Here is an 18,363-nt window from a genome sequence, read left to right on the forward strand (position 1 = left end):
GTATCCCAAAGATATTAAAGAAAAGGGGAAAGGATCCATTGGTACAAAAATATTTATAGCAGCTCTTTTTGTCATGGCCAAGAATTGGAAATTGAAGGGATATCAATCAATTGGTGAATGGCAGAACAAGCTGTGGTATATGAATATAATGGAATCCTATTGTTCTATAAGAAGTGATGAGCAGATGGAATTCAGAAAAACCTGGAAAGACTTACATGAACTGATGCTGACTGAAGTGATCAGAAATAGAACATTGTACACAGTAACAGCAACAACGTGTAATGATAAACTATGGTACATTTATCTCTTCTCAACAATACAATGATCCAAAACAATTCCAAAAGACTCATGATGAGAAATGCCATACACATCCAGAGAAAGAACTATGGAGTCTGAATACAAATCAAAGGATACTATTTTCACTTTGTTTTGTTTTGTTTTCTTCCTTGTGGTTTTTACCATTTGTTCTGGTTCTTTTTTCATCATATGAATTATGTGAAAATATGATAAATATAAATGTGCATGCATAACCTATATCAGATTGCTTGCTGTCTTGGGGAAGAGGGAGGGGAAGAAGGAAGGTAAAAAAAAAGTTTGGAACTCAAAATCTTATAAAAATGAAGGTTGAAAACTATCTTTACATGTAATTGGAAAACAAATAAAATGCTAAGTGAAAAAAGACTGAACTGCCTAAGGAAGCAATGGTTTTCCAATGAGGAAGTCTTCAAATGGACATTGAACAACTTCTTGTTAAAGATGGTGCAGAAGAGATTCTTGGTCAAGAATAAGTTAGACCTTATAGTCTCCAAGTTTCCTCTCATTGTTGAAATTTTGTGCTACTGTGCTTCTGTCCTTGTGGTCATTTCCCCAAGGCATCACTAGTCACAGAAGTCAATGAACCTACAAGAAATGCACCTACCCATGTGCTACCTTTGGGTCAAGTGTCTAAAAGAGAGAAGAGGAAGTACTAGAAAACCAGCTCAGATCCCTAGAAGAGAGAGGTTCAAGGATCTATCCAAGGTCACAGAGGGAGCTGGATATCTAGCAGACTCTCAGAAAGGAAGCATGGTATGATGGGAAAAGCCAGAAAATGGAAGCTCTCCCTTTGTCCCTTACCAGCTCTGAGACCACAAGCAAATCCTTTCATCTCTCTGTGCCTCAGTTTCCTCCTTTGTAAAATAAGACTCAATTTCTTCCAATACATTCTCCAGCTTTCTATGGTATCAGAATGTCATGTTGACCCCTAGAACTGCTGGCCAAAGAGCAGCAAGACTGAGAGATAGAGTGAAGTCAGGCTCCAGAGAGTAATTAAAACCACATCAGCTAGGGAGATTTTTTTTTCCAAGTACAAACCCCAAAATAGTTTTGAGCAACACTGGCTGCTGGCGCTGTTTATAGAGCAGTGATGCCCGGGACAGGTGCCAGGGCCTGACAACTAACAATGCATGAAACTGAGAAAACAGAAGCATTTACCTCACCCCAGAATAGGGCTGAACATTTCCACTCAGATGCTGTGCATAGGGCCCCCTCCAACTCAGATGTGTAGAACCAATACATGACCCTCTAGCCCTCTTCCCATCCTCCCCTCCCATGTGAAATCTGACTCATCTAGACCATGGCTTCCCTCGAAGAATGTAAGTTCCTTGAGAGTAAATTGTTCCATTTTTAGTTCTGTGTCTCCAGCACTTAATATTGTGCCAAACACATAGTAGGTGCACACATAGTATGTGCTTAATAAATGTTAGTTGAGTTAAATTAAATGCCTCTTCCCACATTCTTTCCAAACAGCTTTGGTCCAAGGGTGACAGGATAGATTCTGGGACCTTTCAGGGAATAAATATATCAACCTCTTCTATTTATTCTCCCCCAATACCAGCAATGTAGGAATTTGAGACAGGAAGATATCACCACCAGTTTCACTCCCACCTGCCTGAATAAAAACACCTTCATTTCCTGTTGGGGAAACTCTAAGGATGTCTTGGAGCTATCTAGCACTGAAACTCAAGAGACTGGGAGAGACACTGTCAAAATTTGGAAGAACCTAGCACTAGCCTGAACCTAACCTAATCTTTGCTATGCTCTTATGGTTAGTGAGAAAATCTGGAAATCTTCTTGTGTAATTCACACCCATTTAAACCCCTGGGTTCTTGCCTCACCTCAGACAATATTTTTCAATTTTGTCTGTCACATTGTTGTATTACCATTATCTACTTCCAAACCCCATTGTTTTTTGTCTGGACCCTCACCACCAGAAACATTTTACCTTCCCTCCTGACTATTTTCTAAAAGGCTTTCTGTCTCAGGTCTAGATTTTCTCTTGACTCAACTCATTGGAGAGACCAAGAAAATAATACAGTTCTTTTGAACTGTGAGAAAGAACATTTGAAAGGAGTGGATGCTTAGGGGACAAGACCACTAGGAATGGCCCTTGGCTTACTTTGACATAATCTTGTCACAAAATTGTTCAACGAATTAACAGCTACTAAGCTCCTACTATGTATCAGACACTTTGCTAGGAACTGAGGGTATGAAGACAAAATTCTAACAGTCTTGTCCTCCAGCAGCTTAGTCTATAACTTTTTGAAGCAACATGTACATATCCAGATATGTACAAATTGGCTTATGCTATAGGTTTAATTCAAATAAGAATGTCTCCTCTATTTCCTTATAGGAAGGAGAACTCAGAACAATTTTAAAAAAACAGATCTTTCCACCTTGAGATGGATTATCAATTTAGAAGTGGAATGGACCTTGGAAGCCATCTAATTTGCTCACCTCACTTTTTCAGATAGAAAACTGAGGGAAAAAAGTTAAGGAACTTGCCCAAGGCCACACAGATAGTTAGTATAGAAGTCAGGAACTGAAGAGGTTTTGCTGACTCCAAGACCAGGATTCTATCCATTTGCACCACTTGAAACAATCCGAGATAGGGAATGGATTCTCTTGTACCTTAATCCCTTGGGACAAGAATTCTACATTCTAGGGTCTCTAGTTTTCAATGATGGGATAGGCAGTTTGAATCACAGGGAGAATTAGCCATTGCTGCCCCTAAAAAAGGATTTTACAAAGCTTGACTGAATCTTTAAGATAGTTGTCATGTCTAGGCAATTACTGAGGAAATATACCAGTATATTCTATTGGAAAATTCCATTGTGTAAACAAAGGCACATCTTGTTTTCAAAGCTCCCTACTCCTGTTCACCAAACACATTTCCCAAGAAACTTTAGCAAACTCTATCTGTTTCGCCAATAGTAATGGCCGCTCATATTGCTATGGTCTATTAAACTTTGCAAAATGCTTTCCTCACTACCACCCTCTGAGGAAGTTCTAAGATAAGCATCCCACTTTACACATCTCTACCACTGCCATTTCTTCACTGCCCTCCACATTTGCTAAAGCTATTCCTATTTCAGTATATTGGGTATCTCATTCCCTTGCAGACACCTATCCTTCACACCATGTCTTTAGCTTGATTTTGCCAGGGACCAGGTGTCCATGTTACTTCTTGCAGTCTCCACATTATGGCCCTAAGTAGGTCCCTGCCTGTTTTCAGGTCTCCTTTATTTTTGTCTTCTCCCATTACAGTGTAAGATCTTTGGTGGTAGGGACTGTCATGTTTCTTATATATGTATTCTAGTGCTTAGTAGTATCTGCCACATAGTAAGGAAGTAATGAAAGTCTCTCTCTCTCTCTCTCTCTCTCTCTCTCTCTCTCTCTCTCTCTCTCTCTCTTTCTCTTCAGCTATCCATCATAAATCTCTCTGTATCTGTCTGCCCAAAGGAATAGTTCTCCTGAGATAAGAGCTCCCATCAAAAGGACTGCACACAACATTGTACGATGATCAACTGTGAATGCCTTAGCTATTCTCAGCAATACAACAATACAGGACAATTCCAAAGGACTTATGATGAAAAAATGCTATCCACCTTCAGAGAAAGAACTGAGAGAGTCTGAATGCAGATTGAAACATACTTTTTTTTACTTCTTTTATATTTCTTGATTTTTTTATTTTTCTTCTTTTTTTCTGATCTGTGTTCTCTTTTGCAACATGGCTAATATGCAAATATGTTTTGCATGACTGCACATGTATATCAAATTGCTTGCCTTCTCAAGGAGGGGAGAAGGGAGGCAGGGAATTTGGAACTCAAAAACTATAAAACAAAAGCCCATAATTGTTTTTACATGTAATTGGGAAATAAAATAAAAACATTTTTAACAATTGAAAAAATTGAGAGATACAGTAGCTATTTGGGTGAAGAAAAAAATATAGCCAGCTTATATATGTAACTACTAAGCTACAAAAGAGAGAGATTCTATCTAACAATATTAAATATCCAATCTGTAAATTCTGATGTGTAAACAAGGTACATGTGACTTTAAAAACTATTCAGAATTTGGGGCCTATACAAAATGGGCTCAAAATAGCCCCATTTCATGAAATTCCTTGTGGCCCCACTGCCCCTGGGCCATCTTTCCTTTAAATATTCCAACACCCAATTCCAGGCTCTTCTTCCCATCTACCATAAGGACCCTCACCAGAGCTAGAATTTGGGCAGTCATAATTCTGTTCCATTGCCAAAGCTCCTCCAAGACTGATTGATCAAAGCTTTCTTCCCTTGACCATGGGAAATCTTAGAGACTTCCTCTGCCTCAATAAGTAGAAGTATCTGCAATTCTCTAGTTCCTTCTTTTGAATATTGTAAATCCCAAGCCCTCAACATCTTAGTAGATGGCTCTTTGAGTTGCTGTGACCAAAAAAAAAAAAAACCAAAAACAGTTTTCCCTTGGCAGTCAAGCTTTGAATACTGGGATTCTTTGCATTTAATTTGGTTAGGGGGAGGGGGAGAACAAAGACTGGAGTGGATCATGTCATGCTGGACATTATTCACAGGTAAATGAACCTTGACTGACCTTTGTTATACCTCTGTCTGGGTGTTTATAAAAACTTTGACAAAAGGGCAAGAGGTTGACAACCAAACATACTATACTTCCTTGCTGGGCCATCTCATGACCCGCACTATGAGGATTCTTTGGCTGGGAAAGCATTTCTACCTGTGATTTGACCTCATTCACCTATTTTAACATCTGCCAAGATCCCGGGAAAGGTGACTAAGACAAATGTTCCCATGACCACACAGTGAGTGAATTAGCACTATTTCTCCAGATTTGTAGGATTTTCAGTATAAAATGAAAAGAATTGGTCCAATTATCTTACATGTTTTAATCCCTGAAATTGTTGGCAAAGGTCTCTCCAAGTGAGTGTTTCTGAGGTAAACTGACTTTCCACAATGGAAGGGGAGAGGAGAAGGAGCCCACACATTAAGCTTTGATATCAAATGAGATTTCACAAGATAGTCTATATAGTTGACCAAGACCTCAGCAGGGCTAGAGGTTGAAGGTGTGTGAGAGAGATATTACATGTTTCCAGATCTATGTCTCAGGTGAGCTGTTGGAAAGAAGAGGGGAGGAGACAGCTCCAAAGATGCTCTGTTTTCCTCTATTTGGTACAGGGAAGGCTCCATCTCTGATTAGTTTTTCTGCACCACCCAGGAGCTCTGAGGCAGTAATTGTTTGGTAAGCAACATCCTAACCACCACCTCCACTGCCAGATTTCAGCTTTGACTCTACAAATTACAGGAGTCAGAGTTTACTTGACGCTGCAACCATGAGTCAGCTTCAAAGCCAGGGTCATTCCCAAATTAGACCCATGGAAAAGTCCTAACAATGGACAGGGAACTGGTGTTTTTATAGGGTCAGAAGGAAAAGAGAAGAAATGTCAGTGGAAAAAAAGAACCAAGCCCAAATATCCCTGCTTTGTAGAGTCTAAGGCAGAATATACAGGGATCTATAAGAGGGCAGGGGCCATATAGAACATGCTGTCTGTCTAAACCATGCCATTTTGGACTTTTATTACTTTGAATGTGTTCGTACTGTTTCTGTAACCACTCTGGGACCTCCCTTAGGGCAGGGACCATGGTTTCTCCTTCTTGCATCTGGCTAGGGGCACAGGAGGTACCATTTAGTGAGTGTTCCTTGAATCAAAATGTTCCTCTAGTGGGGCCCTCCCCCTTCTGGTTCTGGTGGTGATCATGTCTAGGAATTGATAACTCTGAGATCATTATGAAATAGTTAGTAAAATTACAGTTCAGCATAATGGATAGACATTAATGCCAATTAGGCCTAGCAACACTAATGACTGCCACATCCAATGACAGCCTCTTTGGAGGGCACAGTGGCAATCTCAGGAAGTCCCCATACCTGTGACTTTCCCAACATCTTGTCACTTACACCATCACAGACAGAATACTTCAGCCCCATCAGCAGCCACACGGTTTGTTTGCAGACCAGATTTGGCTCAGGGCTCTGCTATCTCAGACATGTCACCAGCACCCTCACACCTGGCTCATCCTTCCCAACTTCCCAGCACACCCTGTGCCCATCACTTCTCTTTCTCTGATCAGCACTAGGGATTCAGCCATATGGCCAGAGAGCAGAAGGCAAGTTAGGAAGGAAAGAGCTTTCTAGCATAGCCCTAGAAAGAACCTCTCTAGCCCTTGCTCCAGGAATATGTCTCCCTCCATTTAGGCATTTCAGTTCCTAAAGGTTACCCAAAGGCTGGACTATAAATTCAATGGAGAACACTGGAAAGAGTACTGTATGTGAACCCAGAGAACCTGGTTCAGCCTCTGCCTCTGACACTGCCTATGTGACCTTGGGTAAGTCACTTAACCTCTTGGGCCTCAGTTTCCTCATCTGTAAAATGAGAAAGTTAGACTAGATGACAGCGGAGGTCCCTCTCAAGTCTAGAGCTATGGTCTTGTGTTTCAGATCAATAAACATCCCATTCATTGCCCATCTTTTGCAAGTCTAGGCCAATACATTCAAATGAACCAACCTGATGAGGAAATTTTTTACCATCATATGTAGATAAGTGATAAATAAATTATCAGGAGTGGCCAGCTTCTCAAATAAACTTGGCTCTAACATCTTAACCAGTCATAGCATTACAGAAGTAAAACATATTATTGAGGTCAATCAGATAAATTCCCTTATTTGACATATGAAGGACCAGAATATTGAATTGACTTGCCCAGTGTCACACAGTTAGTGGCAAAGCTGGAATTCCTAGATTTTTGCATATTCTTTCATACCACACTAGGTACTAAGTTATATGGTTTCCATAGGACACTGACCCTGTACGTCTCTCTAGGTTGTTTCTCAACTCTCACTAAATTTTCCCATTTGACTCTTAATTTTTTTATCTACTGTCAACATTTAAATATATACAACTCCCAGAACCATTTTTGGAAGACTTCCTCAGAGCTGTGCTCTGTTCTATTGTAGAAGAATGGTCATCTCTTTAAAGACCTTGTCCTAATCTATGGTACCATCTAACTCTATTTACTATACAGTGGGTCCAAAGGACAAAGTAAAATAAAGCCCCAGACGAGGCTAGGGTCCAACTCCTGGGGCCAAGGGTCTTCATAGCAAGAATTCAGAAAGTCAAAATCAAAAAACTAGCAAAGTTCATCCAGAAAGAGCTCTCTGAATTTTTCCTTCCCCACCTATATTGGAGAGTACTATCACTGGACTCAGTCTTTAGACTGGCAATTGTTCAAAAACATTTTATCAACTCCAAGAGTCAGGTAAGCAGATGAGAGAGAAGAAAGAATTACTCAATCCTTATTTCATCTATTTTCTTCACTAAAGAGAGGTTTTCTAGGTAGAAGGGGTAGAATTTATATCAAAAGGAGATACCTGAAACCCAAGATAGTCAAGAAGAGGGTTAACCCTATTTAAATAAGGTCATATCCACTCCTAGATGAATACTATCCCAAGATACTTGAGGAACTTGAAAGAACATGATTGTAAAAGTACCTTTGATCCTCCTTAAGAAATAATAAAGAATGGAAAAGGTACCAGAAGACAGGGTTGTCCAATATTCTCTTGATTTTCCAAAAGTAGAAAAAAAGATATGAATTCCAAAAAACTGGAACCGACAAGCTTAATGTTAATCACTGGCCGTCCTTAGCATAGATTAGTAAACAGATGGTTTATAGGCACTTAAAAAGGAAAGCAGTGATCAGTAGGAGCCAGCATGTGTTCATCAAAAGCAAAGTCATGCCAAACTTGTCTGATTCTCTCTCTTTTTTTTTTTTTTTTTGGTTGGGATAAGTCTGTCAGGATTGTGTTTGTCCTTCGTTGTCACCGAAGAAGACCATGACCTCAGAGAAATGATGACATGACTTACACGTGACTTTGTTTTGAGTAAGGGAGGGCTGTGCTGGTCACCAGCCTCACTTCTTCTCCAGAGCCATCTGAATCCAGAGACCTGACATTCCTCAGGATGACTGGAGATGATCCAGGATTCACTTGGAGACCGTGGGCCCTTTAGGCCAAGGTCCACGCAGGTACTCAAATTGGGGCGAGGCAATGTCCATTCAGCAAATAGGCCTGTTTAAGAAGTTGCCAGGATATGGTCCCTTTAATGAGGTCAAGAAAAGAAAGATATCAGGCTGGGAGGGAAACAGCAACAGTTACTATTGATAATCACTCTCAAGCTAGGAGGGTTAGGGTTAGTCAGCTAATTAGAGAAAGGAAGGAAGGACTTATTAAGCATCTACTATGTGCCCAGCATTGTGCCACGTACTTCGCAAATATCTCATTTCATCCCCACAACAGCCCTGAGTGGGAGGGGAGGTAGGTGTTATCATTATCCCCATTTTACAGCTGAGGCAAAAATTGACTAAATTACTCATTCAGGTTCACAAAGCAAGGAAGTGTCTGAAGTCACATTTGAACTCAGGTCTTCCTGACACTATGCCCACTGCTCTATGCATGAAATAGCAGCTGCTAAAGCTGACATAAACATAGCCTAATTCCTTGTGCATAGTAAGAATTTAATAAATTTTTGATGAATTCTAAACATAATGTATATGTCCTTCAACAAGGCATTTGACAATGCCTTCCATGATACCCCATGGACAATATGTAAATATATGGGATAGATGATAGATTCATAATTATTATATACAGAGAGAGTTTAACAACTCTACCCAAAGTATGCAATGGATTGATATCAACCTTCAAATAAGCCTCGAGTAGTCTTCTCAGTTGTCTGTCCTTAGGCTTTCAGTGTTAACACTTTTGTCAATAACTTGGTTGAAGACATAAATGTTCTGCTTATCAAATTTTCAGATGACACAATACTGGTAGGGAAAGCCAAGATGATGGATGATAGAAATGGGATTCAAAAAGATTTCAATAGGGTGAAATAGTGGGTCAAAACTAATGAGATGAAATGTCATAGGGAGAAACATAAGAACTGTCACTTAGGTTCTGAAAAATCAATTCCATAAGTGAGACCTGGCTTGGCAGTAGTTCATGTGAAAAGGACTGGAGGAAAGAGGGTTGGATTATTTTGCACAAACTCAATATGACCCCACAGTGTAATGTGGCCAGAAACACTGGCACAATTTGAAACCAAATCAATAATAATAAGATGTTCAGATCCTGGGGAGTATTTTATTGGGCCTATAGGCTCAGGTCAATGTAACATACTTTGGACTGCCTTGACCTGGGACCAATGGGATCCTAGGCAAAGGCAGCAGAGTGTCCCTGTGAAATCTCATCCAGATATCAGCAGATGGGATCTGAGGGTCAGTCACAACTGGACAATCACTTTTGTTCTGGGTACTATGTTTGAGGAAGAACAGAGAGCAAGTTTGAGCCCATTCAGAGCAGAGTGACCAGCATGGTAAAGGAAATAGAAACCACATGTTAGGAGGAATAGTTGAAAGAAGCAGGGGCATTTCCCTTGGAGAAGTGAAGATACCATTGGGGATATGATGATTAATTTTTTTAAAAATCCACTTAATTATCATGTGAGAGGGGTTATATTTCTGTCCAGATTCAGAGGGTAGATTACTATATACAAGGAAATAGATTTGGGCTCATTGTAAATAGGGCTTTCTAACTATTTGAACTGTCTGAACATGGAATGGGATATCTCTCTAAGATGCCTGCTCCCCATCATTGCAAGGGTTAAAAATAGAGACTAGAAGTCACAGATGCTAAAAAGAAGATTCTTGTGTTGAGGCAGATGTGGGACGAATGACATGTAAATTTCCTTCCAACTCTGAGTTTTTATGTTTCCTGCCCCATAGTTATCCAGGAGGCAAGGCACAAAGACCAGGGAAGGGACTTCTTTCCTAGGTTCTGGCATGAAGAGTCAATAGTTCTCCATCTCTAGGCCTCAGTTTCCAAATCTGTAAAATTAAGGGATAAATGTAAGCACTTTGTAAATAAGATGATAGAATCATAGATATAGAGATCAAGGTGACTTCAGATGTCACCTAACCCAGGCCCTTCATTTTACAGAAAAGGAAACTGAGGCCCAGGGAGGTGGAGTGATTTGCCTAAGATAACACAGGTAGTAATCATGAAAGGGGGATTTGAATCCCAGTCTCCTGATTCCAGAGCCAGGACTCTTTACACTCATTGTCCTAGAGAATGTTTAATTTTTGGTTTTGTACCTACAGAACAGGTGCTCAATAAATGGTTATTGAATGAATGCATGAGCGAATGAATGAAATAGCTTCCATCAATCATCATGCATTTACTGAGTGATTACCATGCATCAGTGACCATGCTATGTCAGGGACACAAATTATAAAAAATCAGCTTCGCTTAGTAATTCCCCTGAGGAAAACAACTGGGGTCCCCATTGTTGAATATGCAGAGGATGCCCAGGCCAGAAAAGGTGGCCAGCTAGAAGATCAGCCTCGTCCCTGGACCAGAGCATCCTGGCAGTCACATCTCAGAGGCAGCCAAGTGGGGTAGAAAGAATGATGGATGTTGATGTCATGAATCTTAGATGTTGGCTTGGAAGGGACTTAGGGGTTATCTAATCCACACATCATTTCACCAATGAAGAAACGGATGCACAAAGAGGTTAAGGTACTTGGCCAAGGTCACATAGGTATTAAGCAGAAGCACTAGGATTTGAGCCCAGTTCCTCTTGCTCCAAACCCAGTATGCTCTGCATTCCGCTCCATTACCAGATATCCCAACTCTGTTAGCTGTATGACTTTGAGCATGTTGCTTACCCTTTATGGGTTTCATTTCCTCCCTTGCTAAATGACAAGGTTCTCTGAGGTGGTGCTAGATAATTTTGAAATTCCTTCCCAGTTCTATACTCAAGAACCTTAGTAGGGAATTTGCCCTCAAGAACAAAAACAAGCCAGGGAAGGGTTTTCTACAAACTCTTCTTTCCCAGGAAGCTTGGAAGGACACATTTCTTGCTCCCTAATATATCTGGTAAAGAAAATGACAAGATTTCATCCCATCAGAAAGACCCAATTTCTTTTTTTAACAGATTGGAAACTGGCCACTCTGTAAATAGATGCTCTAGCAGCCTGTCAGGCATGTCACATGGAAGTGACACAGGGGCAGGGCTGGTGTCTGCAGACGAAAAATGTCGACTTGGTTCTTGCTCCATCTTCACAGCCCAGCCCAGTTCTCTAAGTCCAGCCCTTGCTCCAGAACCCTTTCCTGTATTTCCCTAACTGACTCCTGTCCTATTTCCCCACTCCATCATTTGACAGATGAGGAAACTGAGGCCTAAAGAAATAAAATGCTTTGTCTCATGATAATGATGGTGACAGCGGCTTGAAGGTTTGCAGGAAGCTAAATAAAAGAGTTCCTTTCTAGGAAGCTAGGCACATTTTTCTCATGGGAAGGGACAATCATGTAGCTAGTAATGTGAGTAAAAATGTTGGCAGCTGCCTCAATGGGATTGTGGGAAACAAAGGACACTGGAAAGGACCTTCCTCCTTCATACAGCTCCCCCAGCCACCAGCAAGAGTACCTGAAAATCCCTCAATGAAACTTCATTCCTTTGGGTTAAAATCTTTCCCTGGTTAAGATGCAAATCATTCTAGGAGTGGGAAGCCATGAAGTTATTATCAATCGATCGTTCCTTAATATCCTGGCAGGAATCAATCTGTCAAGTCCTTTCCAACAGACAGTATGCTGAGAGGGTATTGGAGGCAAGGATTGATTTGGGTGTGAGGTAGAAGAGGAAGGGAAAGACCCAGGTGAGAAGCTGTTGAGAGAAGATTAGACATGGGAGGGGGGGCCATCTCCAGTTGTCCTGATCTATATCTGGCCACAGACCCAGACGGCTCTGAAGGAGAGAGTAAGGCTGGTGACTTTGCCCAGCCCTTCCTCACTTAAATCCAATTCACTTGCAAGTCATGGCATCGCCTTCCTAATGTCGTGGTCCTCTTCCAGAAGGAAGGACAACCAACCACAACAACAACAGACATGGCAGGAGTTGGTAGAGGGGACACCAGGAGGAGGGAGTGAGGTTCTAATAGTGGAGGTGGAGAAGGTCTGTACCCAAGTCATCATTTTGCCACTCATAGTAAGGATCTGCCTGCCACTCAAAAGTATGGATGGATTGACACTCCTAACTATGGACTCTAGTCAGAACTCTCCTTCTAGTGAGCTGCACAGCCTTGGACGCATCTCTTAGTATTATAGGATCATAGCTTTAAATTTGAAATAGCAATAACAGTAATCATCACTCAAGTTAGCATTTTTAATGCTCAGAAGTTGGCAAAGCACTTTATCTATATTGCCCCATTTGATCCTTATAATAACCGTGGGAGATAGATAATATTATTATCTCCATCTTACAGAAGGGGAAACTGAGGTTCAGAGAGATTGAGGGTGGCTTGCTTGGGGTCTCATAACTAGTAAGGATGTGAAGTGAGATTCAAACTGACCTGACTCCAAGTCCAGTACCACCTAACTGCCTGCAAGGGACCTCAAGGGGCATCTACTCCAAATCCTTTGTCTTACAGGTGAGGAGACCAAGGTCACTCCTTGTCTTGATGTGCTAGCCAGAGCTGGAGTGAAAGGCAGCCTTTGCCCTACTCAGCCTTTCACCCCCATGTACATTCTCTATGGCAGCTTCCTGGCGCTCTCACACCTAGCTCCCTCTCCCAAAAACTGTCTTCAGTTTTTATTCCCGGAGCTGGCAGGCGGGCAGTGTGACAGGCGTACTGAGAGAACATGTTGCCGATTAGCCACAGGCCTGTCAGGCCCAATTACATCTCCACAGAAGCTGACAGTGGCTTTTGTCAAGTCTCCTGTACACATCCTCCTCCCCTCACCCACCAGCCGTCCCTTTCCCTCCCCTGGCCAGCCTTAAGCACCCTGAGCTAATTGCTCTAGACAGGGAAACATCTTCATCTGACTCCAGCAGAAAGGGTTCTCCCCCAGGAGGTGGAGGGAGAACCCCTCCATCCTGACACCTCCTCGTAACTCCAGCTACACCTGCTCCAGTCAGCTCTTGGAGTCCACCTTCTCAGATTCTTGAGGCACCAAGCACAGGGTATTCCTAGACTTCAGTGATCTTGAGGGGAACAAGGGATTCATGATTTGTAGAGTCAAGATCTGAGTTCAAATCCAGCCTCAGACACTTACTAGCTTTATGACTATGTAAGTCACTTAACGTCATCCAGACTGAATTTCCTCATCTGTAATATTTGGTGGGGGGGGAGACAGGAATGCATTGACCATCATGGTCTCCAAGTTTCCTTCCAGTTCTAAGTCTATGCTCACATGATTTCCTTTACAAGGATTCATAGCTCACAAGGACCACAATCCCCCCATGGCTCTGTAGATAGTCTTCATGTGGTACTGTTACCCAAATAATTTACTACCTGGTGGCTAACCTTCTGACTATGAGCACCCATGTTATAGATCCATTAATGTTGAAGGGATGATTAGAGGCAGAATAGTCCCAGGGAAAGAGACCTGGATTGGAAGAGGACCTGTGGACAGAGGACCTGTGTTCAAACCCCACCACTGCCCCTTACTACTGGGTGATTTCTAGTTAAGTTGCTTTACCTCCCCAGATGTTACTCTCCTGACCTGTAAAATGAGAAATTTGAACCAGATGGCTTTGGAAGTCTCTTCAAGCTCTTAACCTATTATCTCATGATCCCATGGATAACTGTCTTTCTCCATAATTCTTCTGTAACCCCAAGGCAAACTTTTGTATGTGTATCCTTGATCCCATCTTTTCTAGGTTTCTGCAGCAAACAGCTCCCATAGTCATACTCATTTTCTCACTTATCTTCAGTCTTTCCCCATCTTCTGTGGTCTTCCCTAGTATCTACAAACATGGTTGTTTCTACGTCATACTTCAAAAAAATGACCCTAACTTGATCTGACCATACCTGCTAGCTATTGTCTAGTATGTCTCCTCCCTTTGGTGGCTAAGAAAATCACCTATAATTGGTACCTCCTCTTCCTCTCTTCTCAGTCCACTCTCACTTCTAAACCTTCTCCAATTCAGCTTCCAGTTTTGTCATTCAACTGAAACTGTCCCCTCCACCATTACCAAAGGTCTCTTAATTGCTAAATCTAATTACTTTTTCTCAATCCTGATTCTTCTTGACTTTTCTACAATGTGTCATGTTGGTTCACCATCCCTTCCTGGTTATTTTAGCCTCTCTAAGTTTTCTTTTTGGTAAAACATCTATTTCCTGGGTATCATCCTATCTGTCTAGCTACTCCTCAATATCTCTCGCTGGTTTTTCATTAATACCTAATGTCATGCTCTCCAACAGTTGACTTCCCCCAATGCTCTAACCTGTCTGTTTTTGCTCTGTACCATCTCTCTTGATGATTTCTTCAACTTCCAAGGGTTCAATTACCACCTTTATGCAGAAGATTGCTAGGCTTATATATACAACTTAAAGTCTCTCCTAAACTCCAGTTACTCATCTCCACTAACTTCTTGGACATCTCAAACTGGATGTCTTATAAACATCTCAAACTCAGAAAAAACAGAACTCTTTATTTCCCTTCAAACCCTCCACCTTCTGAACTCCCCTATTACTGGCACCACCTTTCTGCCGGTCACCTCAGTCATACCTCAGTGCCATCCTTGATTCTTCACTCCCATCCACCTCATATATGGTGATGGGCTCATCACCAAATCTTGTTGCTTCTCCTTTTACAACATCTCCCCTGTCCTTGAAAGGCTCTACCCCTGCACCTCTGCTTCTTAGCGTCTCTGACTTTCTCCAAGTCTCAAATCAAATTCATCCTTCTGCAGGAAGTCTTTTCTCATCCTCTCTGTAGCTAAGGCCTTCCCCTTTCAGATTACCTTAACCTACACTCAAGCAGTTTTAAACTATTAAAGGTTAAAACTTCACTAAGACCTTTGGGACACCCTGTATATCTTCTGTGTGCCTAGTTAGTCACATATTGCCTCCCCCATTAAAATGTAAGCTCCTTGAGGGTAAGTATTGCCATTTGCCTTTCCAAAGAAATGTATTCCCAGTGTTCAGCACATAAAACTCAACACATAATAAGCACTTAACAAATGCTTGTTTATTGACCAGTTAACGGATTCTCTTGGTTCTGGAGCCATTTGTTCCCTCCTTTCCAGCCATGTTGCTAGAGATTAGTTAGACACTGGGAGCCACCATTTTCTGGACTAGGAACCTAAATGTGTGTGTGTGTGTGTATGTGTGTGTGTGTGTGTGTGTTTTCAGGTATAGAGCTATTCAAAGTAGGCAGCCACCTTGATGAGGACACAAGAAGGGACTTCCTTTCCCAAAATATCTCCCTCCCCTGCCATTCACAGTACCTGAAATCCCATTGTTAGGCCTTCATTCCTTCAGATCTTGAAAGTTTTTTTTAATCTTTCATGAAAACAGAATTGCCTCAGGGAAGGCTCATACACCTAAAGTCATTATCAAAACCTGAAATCTTAGTTTAAATTATCTGGCAGCTAACTTGAAGGTACTGCAAAAAAAAGGGGGGGAAGGAATTATGATTCTGCGTAGGCAGGAAGGCAGAAGAAAACAAGGAGAGTAGAGAAAAAGAAGGTAGGATTCCAAATTAAGCTTAGACTTCTGATACTTCAAGGACCAGGATTTCATTAGTGTGGAAAATATCCTCCTCCAGTGCAGATTCCAATACCTCTCTGTCCCACATGAGCAGTTACGAACTAAAAACTTCATCAGCTAGTGACCATCCTTTCCTACCCACCTGCCATAGGTGGTTAAGGACTCTCAGCTTGGAATCAGGAAGACATGAATTCAAATCCTTCCATGTGACTCCTGGCAAACCATACAACTTCCCTCAACCTTAGTTCCTTATCTGCAAATTGGGAACAATAATTATTACTATTATTGTATCTAAATCACGGGGTTGTTGTGAAAATCAAATGAGATAATGTGCATAAAGCTCTTTGTACTATACAAGTGTTATTTAAAATTATTGTTGTAATGGTTGTTAGATAGTGTGGTTCTCAGGCAAAAGACAGAATGTATTACCTGACCATACAAGAAGAATTTCCAACTTGGTCAGCAGGACCTACCACATTTTACTCTTTGCTCACCTTCAGGAATTCAGGGTCATCTCACACCCCATCCCCCAAATATAAATCGAATTCATCATGATGAATGAGACTGAGTCCACAAGAGGCTGCTTGCCCCTCCCTCATAATTGCTACTTACCGCTCTGCACAAACACACATCCATGGGAAAGCAGTGAAGATCAGAAGAGAATCCAAATAACTCTCAGATCTCTTGCAGCTTTGAAATTCATTATATGATCCTTCTTTTCTCTTAAGCCCAAGCCCAACCCCCATTCCCACTAAGGGTATCTTGGCTGAAGGGAAATTATTTTGCTTCAGCAAATATTGAAATTAGTTTGCATTGCCTAAAAACACATTGACTAAGAGATGGAGGGAGGAAGGGAGAAAAGCAATCAGAAATGTCCTGAGTACCAGAGGAAGACCAGTTGGAGATATGAATTTGAAGTAAATAAAGCACATGTGGCTAATTGATTAGAGAATCTACTTTCTGGTCCAACTATCTTTTGGCCGATCTTTATCTGTATTTCTGGGGCAGCTAGGTGGTGCAGTGGATAGAGCACCAGTGCAGGAGTCAGGAGAACCTGAGTTCAAATCTCACCTCAGACACTTGACACTTACTAGCTGTGTGACCTTGGGCAAGTCACTTAACCCCAATTGCCTCATTCTGGGTCATCTCCAGTCATCCTGATGAATATCTGGTCACTGGATTCAGATGGCTCTGGAAAAGAAGTGAGGCTGGTGACCTGCACAGCCCTTCCTCACTCAAAACAAAGTCAAGTGCAAGTCATGTCATCATTTCTCTGATGGCATGGTCTTCTTCGGCAACGAAAGATGAACACACACTGACATTTCTATGTCAGTTCATGTATCTGTCTGCCCATTTCTCTATCTGGTAGCTTATTTAGGGCTGTCACTCTGTTCTTCTTTAATCATCATCATGATGTATGTATTTATGCTTACATGTTGAATATTCTAGTAGAATGTAAACTCCTTAGAGGCAGGGACTGTTTTAAATTCTGTCTTTGCATTTTCAGTGCCTTGCACAGGATCTTGCACCTAGGATGGAGATAGATTCTTGACCTGTGGTTTCTTTATTATAGGAAACACCCAGAGGAGAAAACTCTCTCTACCAATGCAAGATGACACCTTCTCTGCAACTTATAGTCATAGAGAAATGATTGCTAACATTTTTTGCTCAGCAAAACTCTTTTAACAACAAAATGTGTTGGGAATTCCCAGGGTAACTGAATATACTACTCATAATATTCTTTTAGATTTATTCATTAAGTGCTTATATAACTACAGTTATAACTCTTGCATAAAAAGTTCCAAATTAAAATTTATATCATGGAATTATAATTTACAAAATTTTTTGTACTCATAATTATGAATATTTTAAATATAAAATTTAAAACTCTAATTATCAAATAAAAACAAATATTTAATGTGGAACTTTCTGTGAGAATTAAAAGAAGCAATCCAGTAAGACATCATATGCTCATTATTATCTGTAAAATAATAATATAATCTGTAAGACTTGATAATAACTTTTTATTATTTTGTAAATTCTATTGAACATAAATAACATTTTAATGAAATAAATTACAACTTGAAAGTTGTTTAACAAAATATAGTAATTATAAACTTAATTTTGATGTTGTATTTTTTTTTTTAACTAGAACAAAGGTTTGCAATATTTGGCTCAACCACAGACATAGTTTTTAATTTGGTTCTGCATCAAGCTGATTTCTTTATTTTGATTTAAAACAAGAATAAAGTGAAAATACTCATTCACACAAATTTGTGGTAGAAAATGGCAGGAGAATTTTATAAGTTTTCTTCCTGCAAGATATTAATTTAAAAAATATTTAACCACCTAATCTATTGAAATTAAATAGCTAGTTACAATATAAAATATTTAAAGCAAAAGTGCTATATTAATTTATAAATGTACT

This window comes from Notamacropus eugenii, chromosome 1 (assembly GCF_028372415.1).
Source record: "Notamacropus eugenii isolate mMacEug1 chromosome 1, mMacEug1.pri_v2, whole genome shotgun sequence".
NCBI lineage: Eukaryota > Metazoa > Chordata > Mammalia > Diprotodontia > Macropodidae > Notamacropus > Notamacropus eugenii.